This window comes from Heptranchias perlo, unplaced genomic scaffold, assembly GCF_035084215.1.
Source record: "Heptranchias perlo isolate sHepPer1 unplaced genomic scaffold, sHepPer1.hap1 HAP1_SCAFFOLD_54, whole genome shotgun sequence".
Lineage (NCBI taxonomy): Eukaryota > Metazoa > Chordata > Chondrichthyes > Hexanchiformes > Hexanchidae > Heptranchias > Heptranchias perlo.
The window spans coordinates 6889751-6912220 of record NW_027139559.1 but is presented as its reverse complement, the minus strand read 5'-3'; the positions used below and the strand labels follow the sequence as shown (position 1 = coordinate 6912220).

General features: G+C 43.4%; 1 non-coding gene across 1 annotated transcript; it reads right to left on the bottom strand.

Annotated features, from left to right (window-relative positions):
* Positions 1–8659: 8659 nt before the first annotated feature.
* On the bottom strand, positions 8660–8755 carry trnai-uau (transfer RNA isoleucine (anticodon UAU)). The gene is made up of 2 exons: positions 8718–8755; positions 8660–8695 (listed from the first exon to the last, which is right to left on the bottom strand). It is a non-coding gene; the product is annotated as a tRNA-Ile (tRNA).
* Between the last annotated feature and the right edge of the window lie 13715 nt (positions 8756–22470).

Sequence of the window (22470 nt, the reverse complement as noted above, 5' to 3'; positions counted from 1 at the left end):
ATCGCCTAACACCGGAAATAATTTGTCTCTCTCCACCCTTTCTGTTCCCCTTCATATCTTATAAACTTCGATCAGATCAACCCTTAATTTTCCAAACTCGAGAGAATACAACCCCAATGTGTGTCATCTCTCCTCGTAACTTAACCCTTGAAGTCAGGGGATCATTCCAGTAAACCAACGCAGCACTCCCTCCAAGGCCAATATGTCCTTCCGAAGGGGCGGTGCCCAGAACTGCTCACAGAACTCCAGGTTCGATCGAAACAAGGTTTTGGATAGGTGCAGCATAACTTCTGCACCCTTGTATTTTAGTCCTCTAGATATAAAGGCCAGCATTCCATTCGCCTTATTGATTATTTTCTGCACCTGTTCATGACACTTCAATGATATATGTACCTGAACCCCTAAGTCTCTTTGGACATCCACTGTTTTTAACTTTTTTACCATTCAGAAAGCACCTGTCCTATCCTATTTTGGTCTAAAGTGGATGACCTCACATTTGCCGACATTGAATTCCATGTGCCACAGTTTTGCCCATTCACCTAATCTATCAATATTCCTTTGTAATTTTATGTTTTCATCAAAAATGCTTTCAATGCCACCAATCTTTGTGTCATCAGCAAACTTAGATATAAGACTTTCGTTGCCTTCATCTAAGTCGTTAATAAATATTGTGAATAATGGAGGCCCCAAGACAGATCCCTGCGGGACTCCACGAGTCACATCCTGCCAATGTGAGCAACTACCCATTATCCCGACTCTCTGTCGCCTTTCGCTCGGCCAACTTCCGAACCAAGCCCGTACTTTTCCCTCGATTCCATCGGCTTCTATCTGAGCTAACAGTCTCTTACGTGGGACTTTATCAAATGTCTTCTGGAAGTCCATATAAATAACATCCATTGACATTCCCCTGACCACTACTTTCGTCATCTCCTGCAGCCATGTCTCCGTAATAGCTATCATATCATATCATACCTCCAATTTGAATTTGTACCTGTAGTTCATTTAATTTATTCCTTCTACTCCGTGTATTTGTATATCGAACTCTTAGTTGGGCCACACACCCCAGCCTGACCTTTAGCTTTGATGCTGGGTTAATCGCTTTACACCTTCTAGTTTTTACTTTATCTGTAGTGCCAAAAGTACATTTTCTTTCTGCTGCTCAACGCTTTTCCCTTTCACTTGTTCTTGAACAACCTTTTGTACCGTTTGTGTTGTAAATTTCTCTTGATCCTCCTCTCCCTTGTTGTTTTCAACTTTACTCTATTATGACTCCCCGCTCAAGTTCCCATCTCCCTGCCACTCTAGTTAAAACCCTCGCCAACAGCAGTAGCAATACCCTGCGAGGATATGAGCCCCGGATCTGTTGAAAAGCAATCCATCCGGCTTGTACAGGTCCCACCTTCCCAAGAATCGGTCTCAATTCCTCAGGAATTTAAATTCCTCCCTCCTGCACCAACCCTCCAGCCACGCGTTCATCTGCTCTATTCTCCGTTTCCTATACACACGAGCACGTGTCACTGGGAGTAATCGTGAGATATTTACCAGTGACGTCCTGCTTTTTTAACTTATTTCCTATCTCATTATATTGTGCTTGCAAGACCTGGTTCCTCTTTTTACCTATGTCGTAGGTACCGATATGTACCACTTTCTCTTTATACCGTCCGTGATGTTGATGGAGAGATACGCTCATTAAGCAGGGTCATGATGTTGATGGTGAAACACGCTCTTTAAACAGTCCATGATGCTAATAGTGAGACTCAATCTGAACAGGGCGATGAGGCTGATAGTGAGACTCTCTATAAACAGTGCCATGATGTTGATGGTGAGACATTCTTTAAAAAGGTTCATGATGTTGATGGTGAGTCTCCTTTTAAACAGTGTCATAATGAAGATGGAGAGAATCTCTCTTTAAACAGGGTCATGATGCTTTTTAAAGTGGGCAATGAAGCTAATGGTCAGACTTTTAAAAAAAATAGTGTCATGATGCTGATGATGAGACAATACCTGTAAACAGGGTAATGATGCCATTACAGACGTCATTACATCCTTGATCCAAACATGGACAAAAGAGCTGAATTCCAGATGTGAGGTGAGAGTCACTGCCCTTGACATCAAGGCAGCAGTTGACCGAGTGTGGGACCAAGGAGCCCCAGTAAAATTGAGGTCAATGGGAATCAGGGGGAAAACTCTCCAGTGGCTGGAGTCATACCTAGCAGAAAGGAAGATGGTAGTGGTTGTTGGAGGCCAATCATCTCAGCCCCAGGGCATTGCTGCAGGAGTTCCTCAGGGCAGTGTCCTCGGCCCAACCATCTTTACTTGCTTCACAATGACTTTCCCTCCATCATAAGGTCAGAAATGGGGATGTTCGCTGATGATTGCACAGTTTTCAGTTCCATTCGCAACCCCTCAAATAATGAAGCAGTCCGAGCCCGCATGCAGCAAGACCTGGACAACATCCAGGCTTCGGCTCATAAGTGGCAAGTAACATTCGCGCCAGATAAGTGCCAGGCAATGACCATCTCTAACAAGAGAGAGTCTAACCACCTCCCCTTGATATTCAACGGCATTACCATCGCCGAATCCCCCACCATCAACATCCTGGGGATCACCATTGACCGGAAACTTAACTGGACCAGCCTTATAAATATTATGGCTATGAGAGAAGGTCAGAGGCTGGGTATTTTGCGGCGAGTGACTCACCTCCTGACACCCCAAAGACTTTCCACCATCTACAAGGCACAAGTCAGGAGTGTGATGGAATACTTTCCACTTGCTTGGATGAGTGCAGCTCCAACAACACTCAAGAAGCTCGACACCATCCAAGATAAAGCAGCCCGCTTGATTGGCACCCAATCCACCACCCTGAACATTCACTCCCTTCACCACCGGCGCACTGTGGCTGCAATGTGTACCATCCACAGGATGCACTGCAGCAACTCGCCGAGGCTTCTTCGACAGCACCTCCCAAACCCGCGACCTCTACCACCTAGAAGGACAAGAGCAGCAGGCACATGGGAACAACACCACCTGCACGTTCCCCACCAAGTCACATACCATCCCGACTTGGAAATATATCTTCATTCCTTCAACGTCGCTAGGTCAAAATCCTGGAACTCCCTTCCGAACAGCACTGTGGGAGAACCGTCACCACACGGACTGCAGCGGTTCAAGAAGGCGGCTCACCACCACCTTCTCAAGGGCAATTAGGGATGGGCAATAAATGCTGGCCTCACCAGCGACGCCCACATCTCATCAATGAATTAAAAAAAAATCCCTTCATACCTTTGGTTGCCAAAAATCTATCTGTCTCAGATTTAAATTTAGCAATTGAGCTAGTATCAATTGCCGTTTGCGGAAGAGAGTTCCAAACTCTTACTACTCTTTTGTGTAGAATGTTTTTCTAATCTCGCTCCTGAAAGGTCTGCCTCTGATTTTTACACTGTGTCCCTACTCGTAAAATCCCCAGCCAGCTGAAATAGTTTCTCTACATCCACCCTATCTGTTCCCATTTAAATCTTATAAAGTTCGATCAGACCACCACTCAACCTTCGAAACTCCAGAGAATACAACCCCAATTTGTGTAATCTCTCCTCGTAAATTAATCCTTGAAGTCCGGGTATCATTCTAGAAAACCTACGCTGCACTCCCTCCAAGGCCAATATGTCCTTCTGAAGGTCCGGTGCCCAGAACTGCTCACAGTACTCCTGGTGCGGTCTAACCAGGGTTTTCAATAGCTGCAGCATAACTTCTGCCACCTTGTACTCTAGCCCTCTAGATATAAAGGCCAGCATTCCATTTGCCTTCTTGATTATTTTCTGCACCTGTTCATGACACTTCAATGATCTCTGTCCCTCAACCTGGAAGTCCCTTTGGACATCCACTGTTTTAACTTTTTACCATTTAGAAAATACCCTGCCCGCAATATAATGGGAAGAGCGGACTTCAAATATCACCCTCTGAGTCTGAAGAACAAAATCTGTGCACAATATAATGGGAAGAGGTGACTTCAAATATCACCCTTTGAGTCTGAAGAACAAACTCTGCCCACAATATAATGGGAAGAGCGGACTTCAAATATCACCCTCTGAGTCTGAAGAACAAACTCTGCCCACAATATAATGGGAAGAGGTGACTTCAAATATCACCCTCTGAGTCTGAATAACAAACTCTGCCCACAATATAATGGGAAGAAGGGACTTCAAATATCACCCTCTGAGTCTGAATAACAAACTCTGCCCACAATATAATGGGAAGAGGTGACTTCAAATATCACCCTCTGAGTCTGAATAACAAACTCTGCCAACAATATAATGGGAAGAGGGGACTTCAAATATCACACTCTGCACAAACACAAGATTGCAGGTGTGAGAAAGACAAATCAACGGTCTTCTGATCGCTCGCTAAATAACACATTTATCTGGGGAAGAACAGAAATAAAACTCATTTCTTGGCATTATCTATATTTAACATTATCGTTGCGGCTTTAATTTTGAAAACCGCCCTTCGCTGAGCTGTGAGTGCGACAGAAAACTCTGTCGTTCAAGTAAACGATCAGTTAACACAGTTGGTGTCGGGAACACATGAAAAAGAAACAAAATAGAATCATAGAAATGATAGAAATTTACCGCACAAAAGGAGGCCATTCGGCCCATCGTGTCTGTGCCGGCCGAAAAAAGGGCTTTCCAGCCTTATCACACTTTCCAGCATTTGGTTTCTCGCCTCAGAAGTTAAGGCAGTTCAAGTGGATATCCACGTAATTTTTAAACGCGATGAGGGTTTCTGCCTCTTCCAACCTTCCAGGCAGTGATTCCAGATCCCCACCACCCACTGAAAAACATTCTACTCTCCCCGATAATCCTTCTAACAAGTCATTCTTCAGAATCATCCACCTTCTTCAAAATCATGACGGGTCCAGACAGAGCAGATTGAGAGAAGCTGTTCCCATTGGCGGAAGGGTCAAGGACCAGAGGCGATAGGTTCAAGGTGATTGGCAAAATAACCAATGGTGAGATGAGGAAAATCTTTTTTACACAGAGAGTGGTTCGGATCTGGAATGCACTGCCCGAGGGAGTGGGGGAGGCAGATTCAATCATGACCTTCAAAAGGGAACTGGATAAGTACTTGAAGGGAAAGAATTTGCAGGGTTACGGGGATAGGGCGGGGGAGTGGGACGAGCTTGATTGCTCTTGAATAGAGCTGGCGCAGACTCGATGGGCCGAATGGCCTCCTTCCGTGCTGTTACCTTTCTGTGATTCTATGAATATAAGTGGATGGAGCTTGCACGACTGAAACTGTACTGTGTTGTCTCTGAACATCAAACTCACCGTGTCCCTTAACTGCTGTATGTTGGAGAGCTCAGACCACCAATGTAGAGACCATTGTTTTTTTCCAGCTGTTATTCACATCTTCTCTTTCAGTAATTTTCCCTGTCGCTGAGAATGAAGTGAGCTGAAATGAGCAGGTCCAACGAGCTGGTTTGGAGTACAGGCCAATGACTGATCGCAGCTTGTTACTCAGTCAGTCAGCTCCGTTACAGCCGCTCCTGTCAGTAACAATTGAAGAGAAACTGTAAATCTGAAACTAAAATAGATAATTTACAATACTTTATATCATCCCACACTTCTCTGTTTCACAGTTTGTCAAACCCAAAACAGCCTCTGTCTGAGAATTGAATGGTTATCGGGGCCGTCACTTAATATCGGAACTCGTTGATTTTTCGGGGCTGATGCTGGTTTATTTCTTTCAGTGAGTGACCCATTTTACACCAAGTGAAGGTCCAATTCTCAGATCAGAGTCTGGGACACTCTGCTATGTCCAGTCTCCGTTCTGCGAAATTCTAAACCCCTCTGGTCCGGTCATTTCTTGGGAATGAGTCCGAAGCAGTCGGGCCACTCGTTTTTAATATCTGTGTCCTCACTGCTAAATAATAAGATTGCGGGTTTCCTTATCAATAATTGTAAATTATTATACTGACTGTTGAGAATCCAATGGAATTGAGCCCCAGATATTCAGTCTGTGCATCTCCTCATAATTGTTGGTGTTTCTCTACAAGTAATAAAAGCAACCGTCTGGTGAAGTAACTCATTGCACAAATATTCCCCGCAATTAATTCCTCTCTTGTTTCATGCAAGGCGAGTGTAGCTCGAATATTATTTTGACGACTATAATTATTTCCCGAATTTCTTTCCACATTGTGCTCCATTTTTTAGGATGATTTGTGAATGATATTTACCAAATGAGCATTTCCTGCTCAGTGATGATTTATATTTACCTCCAGCAAAAGCTGATTTCTCCTGACATATTACTCCTGCTCCTAACTACAACAACAAGCTTGATGTGAAATATATGAACGAAAGTGTTTAATAAAATGGAATAGGGAGAATTTAGATATTCACAAAAGTTTGCCCAACATCAGATTCACAAGAACAGAGTGAAAGAAGAGGTAAAATATATTGGGCTCTGTGGCGCGACGGACAGCTCATTGGACTTTTAGTTCAAAACTGTAACGACATTTGAAAGGTTCTGGGCTTGAGTTCTCTCAGAGTTATATTTCACATCACGACTCTATAATAATGATGCTGTGTTCCACTAGAGTTCTATTTCAGATCACGACTCCATAATAATGATGCTGTGTTCCACTGGAGTTATATTTCAGATCAGGCCTCCATAATAATGATGCTGTTTCCCCCCACAGTTAGATTTCAGATCAGGCCTCAATAATAATGATGCTGTGTTCCCCCAGAGTTATATTTCAGATCAGGGCTCCATAATAATGATGCTGTTTTCCCCCAGAGATATATTTCAGATCAGGGCTCCATAACAATGATGCTGTGTTCCCCAGGAGTTATATTTCAGATCACGACTCTATAATAATGATGTTGTGTTCCACTAGAGTTCTATTTCAGATCACGACTCCATAATAATGATGCTGTGTTCCACTGGAGTTATATTTCAGATCAGGCCTCCATAATAATGATGCTGTGTTCCCCCACAGTTAGATTTCAGATCAGGCCTCAATAATAATGATGCTGTGTTCCCCCAGAGTTATATTTCAGATCAGGGCTCCATAATAATGATGCTGTTTTCCCCCAGAGATATATTTCAGATCAGGGCTCCATAACAATGATGCTGTGTTCCCCAGGAGTTATATTTCAGATCAGGGCTCCATAATAATGATGTTGTGTTCCCCAGGAGTTATATATCAGATCAGGGCTCCATAATCATGATGCTGTGTTCCCCCAGAGTTATATTTCAGATCAGGGCTCCATAATAATGAGGCTGGGTTCCCCCAGAGTTATATTTCAGATCACGGCCCCATAATAATGATGCTGTGTTCCCCCAGATCTATACTTCATATCATAGCTCCATAATAATGATGCTGTGTTCCCCCAGATTTATATTTCAGATGAGGGCTCCATAATAATGACGCTGTGGGTGAAACAAAAATCCAAGCTGATGTCCATGAAAGGCAACTGCCGCCCCGACACTTCCTGTTAAGCGAGTGGCGCCGGTCCACCCCGACTTTCTCAATCCTGAATTCCCTTTGATCTGGATTGACGAACCGCTCTCAATGATGACGTTTTAGGCCTGCACTGTTCTGGTCTCCATATTACGGAAACGGATATAGAAGCACTGGAGAACGAAAATAAAATATTCACGAGAATCATAACAATTCTAAGAGGTTATACCTATCAGGAAAGACTGAACAGTGTGGGACATTTTACTCTAGAAGAGAGAAGACTAAGAGGTGACCTGGACGAGGTCTTTACAATTATGTCGTGGTTTGATAGGTGGGGATAGAGAAGATGTTTCAACTTACGGGGAGCCGAAATTTTCGGTTAATCAGTAGAAAATAGTCACTAATACCTTCAATTAGGAATTCAGGAGAAACATCTATACTCAGACAGTAGTGAGAATGTGGAACTTACTGCTACATGGAGTAGTTGAGGAGAATATCTTAGAAATATGTAAGGGGACGCTAGATAAGTACACGAGAGAGAAAGGAACAGAAAGATATGCTGATAGTTTTCGATGAGATGGAGTAGGAGGAATATTGTATGGAGCATAAACACCAGCAGAGACCAGTTGGGGCGAATGGCCCGTTTCTGTAAATTCTATCTGGAATCTATGTATTGTTTTATCGCAGGGTTACTCTGTCGTATTGTGTAGTGTTTTGTTTTAAACACAGGTTCTGGATCTGAGACAATATAGTACACAGGCGAAAGTAAAAGGTACTACTTTATTGTAACACTTATAACATACAAGTACTGTAACAGACAAACAAACAATCACAAGCTCACGTGCGTCTGCCCATCGGGGACCCCTGAAGTCGACGGCTGGTAATTGAGCCTGTGGTTCTCCAAGGCACCGTATGCACTCGCAGTCCTCGATGAAGTCCCCAGAGTCTGGAAAGTCCCCGATAGTTATACTGGGGCATAAACAAGTGCATTTGTGGCGGACGGCCAGGTCAAACAGCTGGTGGCATGAGGCGTCTTGCGCGTTGAAAACAAGTTTAGCTGCTGACAACACTTGTGATATGTCATAGAGTTCACCCGAATGTTCCAGTGCCCACATGAGAACACGAAGAAGGAGATGCTTCAGGGAACAGACCAGCTGTCCCTTGAACTCCGGTGGAAATGTTAGAAGCAAAAGTTTAAACTGCTCCAGGTGAGGCTCGAACTCACAACCTCGGCATTTCTTGAGCCTGAATACTGTTATATAAGTACCGCGCGCTAACCGATTGCGCCACTGGAGCCGCGTTGGTTTAGTAGTCTCATCAAACACACTCATTTTCGGCCTGTAAGACTGCATATTCTTTCAGGCAGGTTTCCAAGTGGACAGATGCCGCCACCTGCCACTTGGGCATTGGTGTTTTGGAAATCGAATTCTTTCCTGCCACACACGAAGCAAGTGTTCGATTAACGCCCAATGTAGCAGCATTTTCATTCTGCATTCATGACATCGCGTGAATTGCGATAAATTCATATTCAGCTTCGATCTGCACAACATCTTGAGACACTTTCTTTTCTCCATGTGTGTTGTTTTCAGTTCACCTCGGCTTCTCTCCGCAAAGGTTGGGAGACGTTTTGGAACGCTATTCTGCAGATGGTAGTTGATGGTAGCGCACTTGTGAATGCTAATTCTGAGATTGATAGATTTCTGTGAAACAAGGGTATTAAGGGATATGGGGCGAAGCCGGGTATATGGAGTGAGGTCACAGCTCCGCCATGATCTCATTGAATGGTGGAACAGGATCGACGGGCTAAGTGTCACTGCCACTTGCTGCCTCCTGATATGCGCCACCTTCACCTGCAAGAAAGCGGGATGTGTGGCTGAGTGATGTGCCTGTCATGGTTAAATAGCTGCCAGTGTGTGTGGCCTGTGAGTTGTGGGTGGGCGGCTTGCAACAGTGGTAATGTGTAAGAGTGAGAGGAAGCCTCTGGTTAAAAGAGTTGAGTGCTGATGGAAAGAGTTTGTTGGTATGTGGGGGATGTGGGGTGTATTGCGTGGTGCATTTGGGCGGAGATGCCACTTGAGAGTTGCCCTCACTCACCTTGACCACTCACGTCAAAGTATTGAACGTGTTCCTGCACTGCATCCATGTTCATGATGCTGTGCGCCTGGCATTGACTTCGTCCCCCGCTGCCTCCCACTGCCTTTTGGATATATGTCTGGAGGGCCTCTTGCCCGCGCCCACCCCTGTGGATAAAGCATGCTCCTCCTTCTGTTCAACTGCACCACAGTCTCTCAGCATCATCAGAGAACCTTGGTGCATGCACCCTTCAGGCCTGGTACCAAATCAGATCGGCAGATTGGTGAGGTCTGGTGTGCAGATTGGTGGATGCGGGATTTAATTGTGCACAACTTATATTCAATGTTTCAACATAACTCATCAGTTTGCAAACATTGGGATGGAACCTGCATCTGTGTTTTATGTGTACAATGTCTAATCTCCGTTCAGACTCCGTTTGGAAAGTAGACTGTTATTTTAAGCAAATAACAGGTACCAGCTGTGTTTATTCGATTTCTGAGAAACATCCTCCTTTAAAGAGATTGAGCTCCCCCCGGCGGTGGAAAGTGCGAATTGCATTGATTCCACGTCCAAGGCCCGAAAGAGAACGCTGAATGCAGGTGAGTCCTCGGGCCAGCTGAATCTTGCGTCCTGCGTGCCCAAGAGTCATTGGGCACGGGGTAACAGGGCATCACGCTATCTGCGACCAAAAACTACCCTTATCCAATTTTTCCCCCAACGTTTCCTGCGTGCGCCAGTCGACAGGATTCGCAAATGGAGCCACTGGAAGAATGATTGCATTTAGATAGCGCCCGTCGCCACCTCGGACGTCCCAAAGCGCGTTACGGACAAAGTAGCACTTTTTGAAGTGTAGTCACTGCTGACATGTAGGAAACGAGGCAGCCAAGTTGCACACAGCAAGATCCCAAACACAGCGATGTTACAATGAACAGATAATTTATTATAGTGATGTTACTGGAGGGATGAATATTGAACAGGGCTCCGGGGAGAACTGGTTACCCTTAAAGGTGAAGACAAGGTGATTGTATCAGTTCGAGTTTTGACCTTTGTAATGTTTTTCTTTCCTTATTTTTATCTGTTTCAGATTCCAATTGATCAGAAACTGAAAACTAAATTCTTAATGAATTTTCGATAAATCTATCACTCAAAATAAACAATGTTATAAATAAAGAAATAAACCGGATTGAGACGGTTCACTTCACTTCACTGAAACGTCTAATTCCGGTTAAACCGGCGCGGCGGAGTCACAGCAGCTCATCGCTGATCTGCACCTCAACTCCATTTAGCGAATTAGAAACTGGAAATCTCATGTTTCGAGACGAGTTTACTAATTTCCTGAAAAATGACTATCACTAAATCAGCAACACATTCCCTGCCCTGATTAAACACACAGCAAGGGGATGTGTCGAATATTAGCAAGAAACCCGCGATTTTATTATTACACGGATAGAATCCCGTGCTCAATATTAACATTAACACTGAGCGCCAGGTCTGAATCTGACCCGTTTACCCCGTGGTGCGGGAACCTGTCCGCGTTTATATTTACCAATAAAAGAAAAACAGGAAATAATAATCACATTCAGCAGAATTGGGGATTGTTCGTATTTTACAGGACAGGATGAGGCCAATCGGCCCGTCGGGCTTGGATAGTAAATTCTGTTCACATTCTCCGCTCGGTGTTTTTCTCCGTGTACATTTTTAGTGCACCTGTTTGTCTTTTCTTTTATTTCCCCACTCTCTATTTTGCAGACTGAGTGCGAAAGAGATTCGCTTTCGAGGCTAAACATTTTGATCAAAGATTTGAACATTGTTTATTCTGATTGTACGTTTCTCGGAGACCCAGCGGGAGTTCAGTCGGAAACAGCATGGGAATTTGCTGCAAGAGAGAAAACAATAAATTAACAAAATCAACAAAGTGAAAGTAAGAGAAAAATACAAGCAGAGTCTTAACCACCTCTGCCAGGAGTTTAACATCATTTGGAGAGGCGTTTGACTTCGGAATTAATCGAGTTGTTATCAGACGATTGCAGGTTCGAGTCCTGCCGCGGTTGTTTTACTCGCTGGGTGAAAATGTGTCCAATATGCGGCGGAACTGTTTTGCACCCGACCATTTGGAACAATCGGATCGAACGGAAATCAGTAAATTCCTTTGTTTACCGAAGTTGACTCTGCACTTTCAACATTGTCGATCTGGCTGCTCGGGCAGGACAGAGTGTAAAAGTGACTTTATTTCTACTGATTGGATTCAGAAATGGTCGGCTAATCCACTGTGCTCTGTACGTATGCGTCCGAATCCCACCCTCGTCGTTATTGTTTTGAACTTGTGATGCGGCCCGACATAAGTTTTGTACAATCAAAATGGGCTTGAATGATATTATTATCAATCCGACAAGGGAGTTTTAAGTCTGTGTCCCTGGATTGTTTATATTTTGTTTAAATGGAGAGGGATAATTTCAATTTTTCACTTGCAGTAATGGAATAAATGTCGAGTGGAGAGGACGGATCGGAGGTACATCTTTTTGTCCTTCCTTGCTGCCTCTGGGGTTTGCAGCGAATGAAAGATTAACGGGAAATGCAAATGATAAGGGAGCTGGAACATAAAGGGTTAACTTTACCAATCAGGAAGAAATCTAATTTCAAAACTTTTTAACAATCTTGAACCAGTGCAGTTATTAGATTTGCACCAAATCTGCACATTTTTCCGTTCAATTGAATTCCTCCACCCGCTCATAATCAAGAAAAATTAAATTTCGAAGGAAGTCCGGTCCAGATTTGAGCCCAGGATCTCTCTCATTGTTAACAGTCTCCCGTTTTGAACTAGAATCTCACCCATGGCTCGGTTCCCAGTAACTGCTGCAGAGATTGAAGGACTTCGGTCCCTCTTGCATCTCCTGCATTTCACCATCTCCCGATTATTCGAACATGGGAGAAAGGCTGGGTTTAATTCCCCAACATTTTAATCCCAAACAATCCGTCTGTTGATCCCATTCCACGGTGTCTTTAGTTAACAATAACCGCGGGAGCGCAATTGGAATCCAGTCCGCAGTTTGTTTCCTTCTCGGTTCCTGTTCCCTCTCGGTGTCTCTGAAAGACGATACACTGTTTGGATCAGGAATCGAGTTCTGATCAGCCCTGTGACAGACAGACAAGAATCCGTCACTGAAACCCCGAGACACAGGGAATGCTGTTCATTCTGTTCCAGGGACACTTCGTGAGTCGCTGAAACGTTCGAATTCCCATTCCCACAAAGGACAGAGCCAAGCGGAGGAGGGACGTGTTTCTCAATGATCGGACATTGGAGCCCATCGAAGTGTGAGGTCCGATGGTCGATGGGAGGCTGCGGAACGCCTTGAGGGCTTTGGTTTCCTCCCTTAAACTTGGACCCTTCAGTTCGCTCTTAGTGTTCAGCTGTTTTTGGTGGTGTTACTGAGTCAGGAATTTTGGTCAAGACAGCGGGAGAATTCTCTGCGCTTCTTTCAACAGCGCTGGGGAATCTTTAACATCCACCGACAGGGTCTCATTTAATCGTCTCTTCTGAAACCTCCCGCCACTTATCCCTCAGGACTGCACTGATCTGGGACACTAAGGACATTCAATTAATCAGCATTTTAAACAGAAAACATCAATCCCTCCCACATCCTGATACATTGCGGTATCTGTACTTTCATTCGTTACCTTGTTTTCTCTCCATGAACCGACTCTCATTCTCTGCTCCTCCTTTTGCTCCGATGCTCTTTGCTTCCAAACGGTTCTGCCGTGAGCTTCACCTGCCAGCTATTTCCCATCGCGCTCCCGGTAGCCTGCAAGTTCAGCCCCTAATAGGGAGCGTTGAATCCGTCCTGACAAAGAATGGGGAAGTTTACCTGTGCGGTGTGCTGGTTGCTACTGGAATTCAGTTGTTGAACTGCAGTTTTCCCCCTGCAGACACTCGGGGGCCCCAAGCCTGGGCCTTCCGAATCGGCATCAGGAGAGAGAGAGAGAGAGGGGAAGTTAGAAGGATAGAGAGAGAAAGAGAGTTTTAGCGAGAGAGATAGAGAGAGAGATAGAGAATGTCTGTACGAGAGAAAGAGATGGGGAACGCTCCATGCAATGGGCAAACACAATCTGTAACTGTGTAGATGATTCAGTAGCTGATTTGTGCACCCTCACTCCACAAATCACACTTGGCTTTCGAGCTGTTTATATTATAACGTGGCTATTGTGACGTATTGGGCTTTTAGATCAAATCCAAAACAGGGATTTTAAAAGTTGTGAGCTTCATTCCCAGTGGAGTCGAATTTTAGGCCAGCTGCTTTCGGCGCTGAAATCTTGCATTAAATCTTCAACTGTTTTATTCAAGTCCTTCGAGGAAGGGAAACTGCCGCCTCAACACTTCCCGTTGTACAAGTGCATCCTGTCCCAACCGTCTTTCTTGATGTGTCATTGTCTCTGAACTGGATTGACGAGACACTCACAACAAGAAGGTTTCACCACCTGCTCAGGGCAAGTTGGAAAAAAAACAAATTTTAAAAATTAGTACAAAGAAGTCAATCCTTCCAGACCGCTTCTGTCCATCCAAATTCGCTTTCTAATCCAATGTACAGCAATATCATAGAACTATAGAATCACACAGCCCAGAAGGAGGCCATTCGGCCCATCGTGCCTTTACCTGTTCTTTGATAGAGCTATCCTCTACTCCCCTGCTCTTTTCCCGTAGCACTGCAATGTTTTATCCAATTCTCCATTGAAAGTTATTGTTGAATCTGCTTCCACCACCCGTTCAGGCCGTGCATTCCAGATCACAACAACTCGCTGCATGAAACATTTCTTCCTCAAGTCGACTCTGGTTCCTTTGCCAATCACCTTAAAGAGTAAGGCAGTCTTAATGCAGTTGTACGGGTTTTAGGGAGAACTCACCTGGAGGTCTGCGTACAGCTTTATTCTCCTCATCTAAGGAAGGATATACTTGCCTTACAGGCGGTGCAACAAAGGTTCAATAGATTAATTCCTGGGATGAGAAGGTTGTCCTCTGAGGAGGGAATGAGTAGATTGAGCCTGTACTCTCCGGAGTTTAGGAGAATGAAAGGTGATCTAATTGAATCTTATGAGAATATGAGGGGCCTTGACAGGGTAGATGCTGAGAGGTTGCTTCCCCTGGCTGACGAGTCTATGATTCGGGGGAATAGTCTGAGGATAAGGTGTCGGCCATTTAAGACTCAGATGAGGAGGAATCTCTTCACTTAAAGGGTTTTGAGCGTTTGGAATTCTCTACCCGAGAGGGTGTGGATGCTGAGTCATTGAATATATTCAACGCTGAGATCGATAGATTTTTGGACTCTGGGAGAATCAAGGGATATGGGGATCTGGCGGGAAAGCGGAGATAAGGAAAAAGATCAGCCATGATCATGGTGGATAGTGGAGAGGGCTCGAGGGGCCGTCTGACCTACTCCTGCTCCTATTTCTTATCTTCTTATGTTCCGAAGCTTTGTATCAAATGTAAGCGAGATTGTTTAATGCAAAGCCGCAGAACGAATTCTGGTTGTTTTTAGATCCTGTTCTCCGCAGGAAAAGGATTAAAATTAAAAAGAGACATTTAATATTTTGAGAGAACGCGCTACAGACCAGGCAGGAAACTGAGACGGGAAACAAAAATAACATCAACAACTTGCATTTATATTGCGCCGTGAACCTAGTAAAACGTCTCAAGGCTCAGTGAGTGTCGAATCCAACAGCGTAACCTTTCGCCGTAACAACCAGCGGGCAGGTAGCAGAGGCTGAGGCTGATCTGTTTCATGTGGGAGCAGAACACAATATTCCTGCTGTGTATATTAATTATCCTGCAGAATATTAAATAATGTTCTCAACATCTTACATTCCTGATAGGAACTTGGAAGGGGGAAGAAGTTGTCGTGGGCCATGTTGGGAGCAATGACATCGGGAAGATCAGGGAGGAGGTCCTGCCAAGGGAATATCAGAAGTTCGGAATGAAATGAAAAGAAGAGAACCTCAGGGTGGTAATCTCGGGATTGCTACCCGAGCAACATAATAATTGGCACAGGGATAGGCAGATCAGGAAGGTGAATGCGTGGCTGAAAGACTGCTGTGTGAAGGAGGGGTTCCATTTCATGTGACACTGTCATCAGTACTGGGACAGGTTGGAGCTGCACCGCTAGGACGGGCTCCACCAGAACCGGAATGGGACCAGTGTCCTCGCGGAAAGGATGAATAGGTCTTTGAATAGGACCTTGTAAAATGGGGAGGGATCTCTTCAAAATAACATAAGTCTGAAGATAAAAGAAATAGGATATGAGAGTAATGATCAGACCAAGGTAAGACACGAGCGTAACATAAACTGTCAGGGAACAAATACAGGTATAGAATATACGTACTAAATGACTGTTAAAAATTAAGGGAGGTGTAACAAATATTAAAAATGTATTAAATTGCCTGTACAGCATCGCGTAGAGCATCCAAAACAAAACAGAGGAACTGGAGGCAATAATTCGGAGCGAGGAGCCAGATGTTTTCGGGGTAACTGAAACATGGTTACATAAAGAACAGGACTGGCAGTTCTATATTGCAGGATATGACGTATTTAGAAACGATAGGGAAGGAAGGGGTAGCTGTAATAATTAGAGACAATTTAATGGCAAGAGAACAAAAGGGACATTATTAATATTAGGATAGAAACAGAATCCATGTGGATTGAGACAAAGAATATGAAGTGATGAACCACGGTAATAGAGGTACACTGCAGACCAGCTAATAATGGAAGGCAAGTTGAGGAAGAAATATGTCCGCAACTCTATGAAATGAGTTAAAAACAACGAATAATAATCATGGGACATTTCAACTACCCCCAAATAAACTGACAGGAAGAGGTAGGGAAAGGGGAAAGGGAGATGTTGTTTTTACAGTGTGTGCAGGACTCCTTTCTTACTCAGTATGTGAGAAGCCCAACAAGAGAGGAATCACTGCTGTATCTCGGAATTGGAAAAGAACCGGATCATTGGGGAACATGTAGGCAATAGCGATCAGATCATTATAAGATTTAAAATAATGATTGAGAATGGCATAAGTAAGACAAAGACCAAATTAATAGATAGGAAAAAAGGTAATTTTGAGGGGATGAGAATGGAACTGGTCAAGATAAACTGGAAAAAATGTAGAAACACGAAGAGTGAGAACAGCAGTCGGAAATATTTAAAATGGTGATCAGTAGAGAGAAGGAGAAATATATCCCTCTCAGAAACAAACGCAACTAGCCAATAATGAAACACCATGGATGAATAAGGAGCTGAGGGTAAAAATGAAACGAACGAAAAAGACATCTTCTAAGTATGTAGACAATAAAGGAGAAGATGACAAAAGGGAATCAGAAGAGATTAGGAAAAATGTCAAATAATAATTCGGAAAGCAAAGAGGAACTACGAAATTAAAGTAACAAGGAATGTTAAAAACAATAATTAAAGTATTCTACAAACAAATAAATAACAAAATATAAACCAGGATAAGGGTAGGGCCACTAAGGGATGCACAAGATAAGCTCACAGATAATGGCAGCTAAATGGCAGAAATATTGTTTCGTTAATTTGCCTCAGTATTTAGCAGGGAGACTGATAAGGTGGGTATGATATCAAATGAAAGACCATGAATGAATAGAGAGCGAATGGTAAAATTGAAACTAACGAGAACGGATCTAAAGATATCGAAGATAGAAGGGGTGGAGATAATTGATAAACTAATCAAACTTAGAGAGGATACAACCATCAGTCCAGATGGATTACATCCATGAATGTTAAAATATATTAGGGAAGAGATAGCAGAGGCACTATTGCATATATCTAAAAATTCATTAGATTAGGTAATAGTGCCGGAGGACTGACGGGCAGGTAATGTTTTTCCTGTATTTAAAAAGTGAGATAGAACAAGTCCAGGGAGCTATAGACCAGTTAGCTTACCGTCTGTGGTAGGAAAGATAATGGAATCTGTACTCAAAGATGTAACAGAAAAGAAACATCTGGAAAAAGTAAATATAATAAAAAGAAATCAGCAGAGATTTCAGAAAGGAAATTCATGCTTGACCAAACTTGTTGAATTCTTTGAAGAAGTAACAGAAATATTAGAAAAGGGTAATACAGTAGATGTAATATATTTCGATTTTGAAAAGGCCTTCGATAAGTTACCACCTTGCAGACTCATGAGTAAGGTCAGTGCAAGTGTAGTCGAGGTACAGGTAGCAGAATGGATAGCAAGCTGGCTACAAAACCGAAAACAGAGAGTAGGGATTAAGGGTAGCTACTTCAAGCAGCGAAGGCTGGGAAGAGGTATTCAACAGGGATCGGTGCTGGGATCACTGTTGTTCACAATTTACATTAACGATTTGGACTCAGGAATTTCAAAATTTGGGGAATTCACAAATCTGGGAGGTGCAGTTAATAGAAAGGCATAATGTGTCAACATGAACGAAGATATTAATAAACTTACAGAATGGGTGTGTAATTGGCAAATTAATTTTAATATAGATAAGTGTGAGGTGATGCATTTTGGGAGGTAGATTAAGGAGGTCACATATTGCTTGGATAATAAGAGTCTAAATGGAGCACTGGAGCAATGGGTTCTAGGGGTACAGATACAAAATTACTAAAAGTAATGACGCAGGTTAATAGGGCGATAAAAAAGGCAAACCAAACATGGGTTTTATTTCGAGAGGGATAGAATTGTAAAGGAGAGCAGTTATGTTAAATTTGTATGTAACCTTGGTTAAACCACACTTGGAGTACTGTGCACAGTTCCGGCCTAAATATTATTAAATGGAGAGTAGGCAAAAAAGTTTCAAGAATGATCCCAGGACTGAGGTTATATAATTATCAGGAAAGGCTAAACGGGCTGGGGCTCTTTCCTCTAGTAAAGAGAAGGCTGAGAGCTAACGTGACAGAGATCTTGAAGAAAATTAACGAATTTGGTCGGGTGGACGTGGAGAAAATGTTTCCATTTGTGGTGGAGTCCAAAACTAGAAGTTATCAATGTAAGATCGTCACTAATAAATCCAATAGTGAATTCAGGAGTAACTTCTTTACCCAAAGAGTAATAAGAATGTGGAACGCGCTACCTCAAGGAGTAATTGAGGCAAATAGCATAGATGCATTTAAGGGGAAGCTAGATAAGCACAGTCGGGGGAAAGGAACAGAAGGTTGTGCTGATAGGGTCAGAAAAAGTAGGCGGGAACAGTTTTGTGTGGAGCAAAAATGCCGAAAGGCTTGTTTCTCTGCTGGACACTGGATGTGACTCGATATAAGTATTGGAGATGTTTAGAATATTGCAATGATTGCTGAGATTTTTTCCCAATTTTATTAATTCCCTCCAAATTTAAAATAACTAAACCCGCGATACATTCTCTGCCGAGATTGTATACATAATACAGGGCATGTGTCGAGTAGAAAGCAAGAAACCCGCCATTTAATTTATTAAAGGGCGAGAGTGCATATATTCGCACTGAGCGCCAGATCTGTATCGCAGCTGTTAACCACAGGTAAGGGACCCCGTCCGCCTTTAGATTTAACATAAAAAGAAAATCAGAAGCCACTCGGCCCGTGCGGATTGGACAGTAAATTCTGTTCACTCCATCAGCTCTGTGCTGTTCTAAGTGTGGAGTTTAATGTGACTAATTTGTCTTTTATTTTATTCCTTCACTCTCTATTTTCTGGGTGGAGTGTGAAAGAGGTTCGGTTTGGTGGCTAAACATTTAAATGAATGATCTGAACATTGATTATTCTGATTGTAGATTTCTCGGAGACTCAGCGGGAGTTCAGTTGTTAGTTTTCTGATAATTCGGAAGCTGAAGAGGCAACTTACCAAATGAAGAGAGAAGACAATAAATGAACAACATCAACAAAGTGAAAGGAAGAGATGGAATCTGAGTGTTTAATCACTGCTCCGGGTTTAAGATCATTTGCAGACAACTGTTTATAATTGATCGCGTGGCGTAATGGATAAGGCGTCTGATATTGGTTCGTGTGCTTGATGTCAATCAGAAGATTGCAAGTTCGAGTTCTACTGCTGTTGTTTTATACACTGGGTGAAAACGTGTTTCACCTTGCCTGGAACTGTTTCACACCCGACAATTTCTCACAGCCCCTGACCTGATGCAACGAAAATACATTAACAAATCGACACAAAAACACACAGCAATTACATTTATGGAACGCCACAGCCCGCCCCCAATCGCTTCACAGACAATTAATTATATCTTAACTATCATAGAAGGTACAGCAAAGGAAGAGGTCATTTGGCCCATCGTACCGATGGCGCCTCTTTGAAAGAGCTATCCAATTAATCCCATTCTATTCCCCTGTTCTTTTCCCAGAGCTCTGGAAATGTTCAGTGACGGAGTTGATCAATTGTCTCTGTGATGCAATCAGTCAGCGCGTTGTGCCATTAATTAAAAATGTTGTTGTAGATTCAAGCCCCTCCAAGGACGGGTGTTTCGAGTTTATTTATAACGTTCACAGTCTGACAATTTCACCTTTTCAATGTGCCTTTTGGCTGCACCGTTGTGCTGAGTACAGGTTAAGTTGCGGCACCTCCCGCAACAAAAGTCCCGGGAAACATCTGCCTCCCGCCCATAAACACTCTTGTCACCGGCACCGAGACATCCGGGATCTCCTCTTCCTCTCGCCCCTTAAACACACTGGTCACCGGCGCCCACAGTCCCGGGACGTCCTCTACCTCCCGCCACATTAACACACTGATCACCGTCACTAACAGACCCGAGATCTCATCTGCTTCCCGCCCCATTTACACAATGGTCACCGGCATCGACATACCCGGAATCCCCTCTACCTCCCTGCGATTAACACACTGTTCACCGTCACCAACAATCTCGCGATCTCCTCTACCTCCCGCCACATTCAAACACTGGTCACCGGCACCTGCAGATCCGGGATCTCTTCTACCTCCCGCCCATTAACACACTATTCTCTGGCACCTGCAGTCTTCCTATCTCCCTAACTTGCGGCTCTTTAAACACACTGTTCACCGGCACCTTGCATTGTTGTTTATTTTATTGCCTTTTAATTATTTCAATATTGTCAAACATTTGGTTCAATTACTAGACAAATATTATTTTACAACTTGAGATACAAACTTTGACAAACGCTGCAATATGAGTTCATAAATACCCTCAGGTTATAAAGGGTTCAGTGTTTGCAGAATAAACACATCCTGTTTTGTGGAATCACGGTCTGGTGGGGAGAGAATCAGACACCGTATGACACATAAATGATTCAGTTTATCGAAAATCTTCATATCTTCTCATTATTTGATGAATTTAACAATTTGAATGAAGGGATATTTCACCACATTGTTCAACTGCTTTCTGAATTTAGACTGTGTCACCGCATAAATACAAGCGTCTGTGCAGCAACTCAGGAGCTGGAGAATGAATCCCAGTTGTTGTACAAACACAGGTCGTAATATAGATCTAAAACCCAAAAACCACATCCTGTGCCATATAGTAAACACCATAAACACCACCCATAACAGTATAAAGTTCCCTGATATAACAAACAGTAAAATTATGGATTTCCTTCTGCTCTCCATCTCTGGGTCAATGGGACTCTCCCCACTGCTGTGACTCCGGAGTCTCCTGAGGGCTCGGCTGGCAAATAAAATGTGCCTGACGGTGAAAGCATTGAGCAGCAGAACCAGAACAAATGGGACACCAGGGGTGAGAATATTATGAATAAATTCAATTGCTCCCCACACCGGGGAAGTTAGAACATTGTCTGTTATATCGCAAAACCAGGGGGAATTACGCGGGGTATATAGACCAGTGAACATAAAGTACCAGGAGATGTTCTTTAAACAGCTCAGCACAGTCACTGTTCCGAGAACCACAGATGCCGTTTTCTCGGTGCAATATTTAATTTTCAGCTTCTGACAACAAATGGCCACAAATCGATCAAAGGTGAAAGTTACCGTGAACCAGATAGAACAGTCTGTGGCTGCGAAAAGCAGGACGGCGTGGATATTACACACGGGAATGAGGAACCTGAAATCAAACTGTGCAGGATAAACAATTGGAATGTGTCTGAGTATCAGATCGATGATAACGACCAATAGATCCGCCGCTGCCATGGCCACCAGGTAGTGAGTGACACATTTGGAGAGACCGCATGTTCCCCGAGACAGGATCACAAACGTCACTAAATTAACTGTAAGGAAGGGAAATGAAGAGGGAAAATATAGATCAGACTGGGGTGCCCTGTGTATATTAATACCGTCTCTAAGTCCACTGTAAATATTAGTAACGTCTCTGGTTTCGCTGTAAATGTTTGTACCGTCTCTCGCTCCACTGTAAATATTAATACAGTCTCTGGATTCACATTAAAAAGTAATACGGTCTCTGGAACCCCTCTAAATATTAGTACTCTCTCCAGATCCCCTGTAAACATTGGTACCGTCTGTGTAACGCCTGTAAATATTCGAACCGTCCCTGCTCCGCCTGGAATTATTAGTACCGTCTCCGGAACTTCTGAAAGTATTAGAACTGTCTGGTTCCCCTGTAAATATTAGAACCGTCCCTGCTCCGCCTGGAATTATTAGTACCGTCTCCGGAACTTCTGAAAGTATTAGAACTGTCTGGTTCCCCTGTAAATATTAGAACAGTCTCTGGATCCCTGATATATATTTGTAACATCGCTGGAAAGCACATAAATATTAATACCGACTCTGGGTCCTCCTGCAAATATTAGTACTGTCTCTGGTTCCCCTTTCAATATTAGTACCGTCCCTGCATCCTCTATAAATATTGGTAACATCCCTTTATCCCTTGTAATTATTAGTGCTGTCCCTAGTTACGCCAATAAATTTTAGTCCCGTTTCTGCATCCCATCTAACTATTAGTACCTGCTTTGCATCTCTTGTAAATATTCGTACCGTCCCTGTAGCCCTGTAAA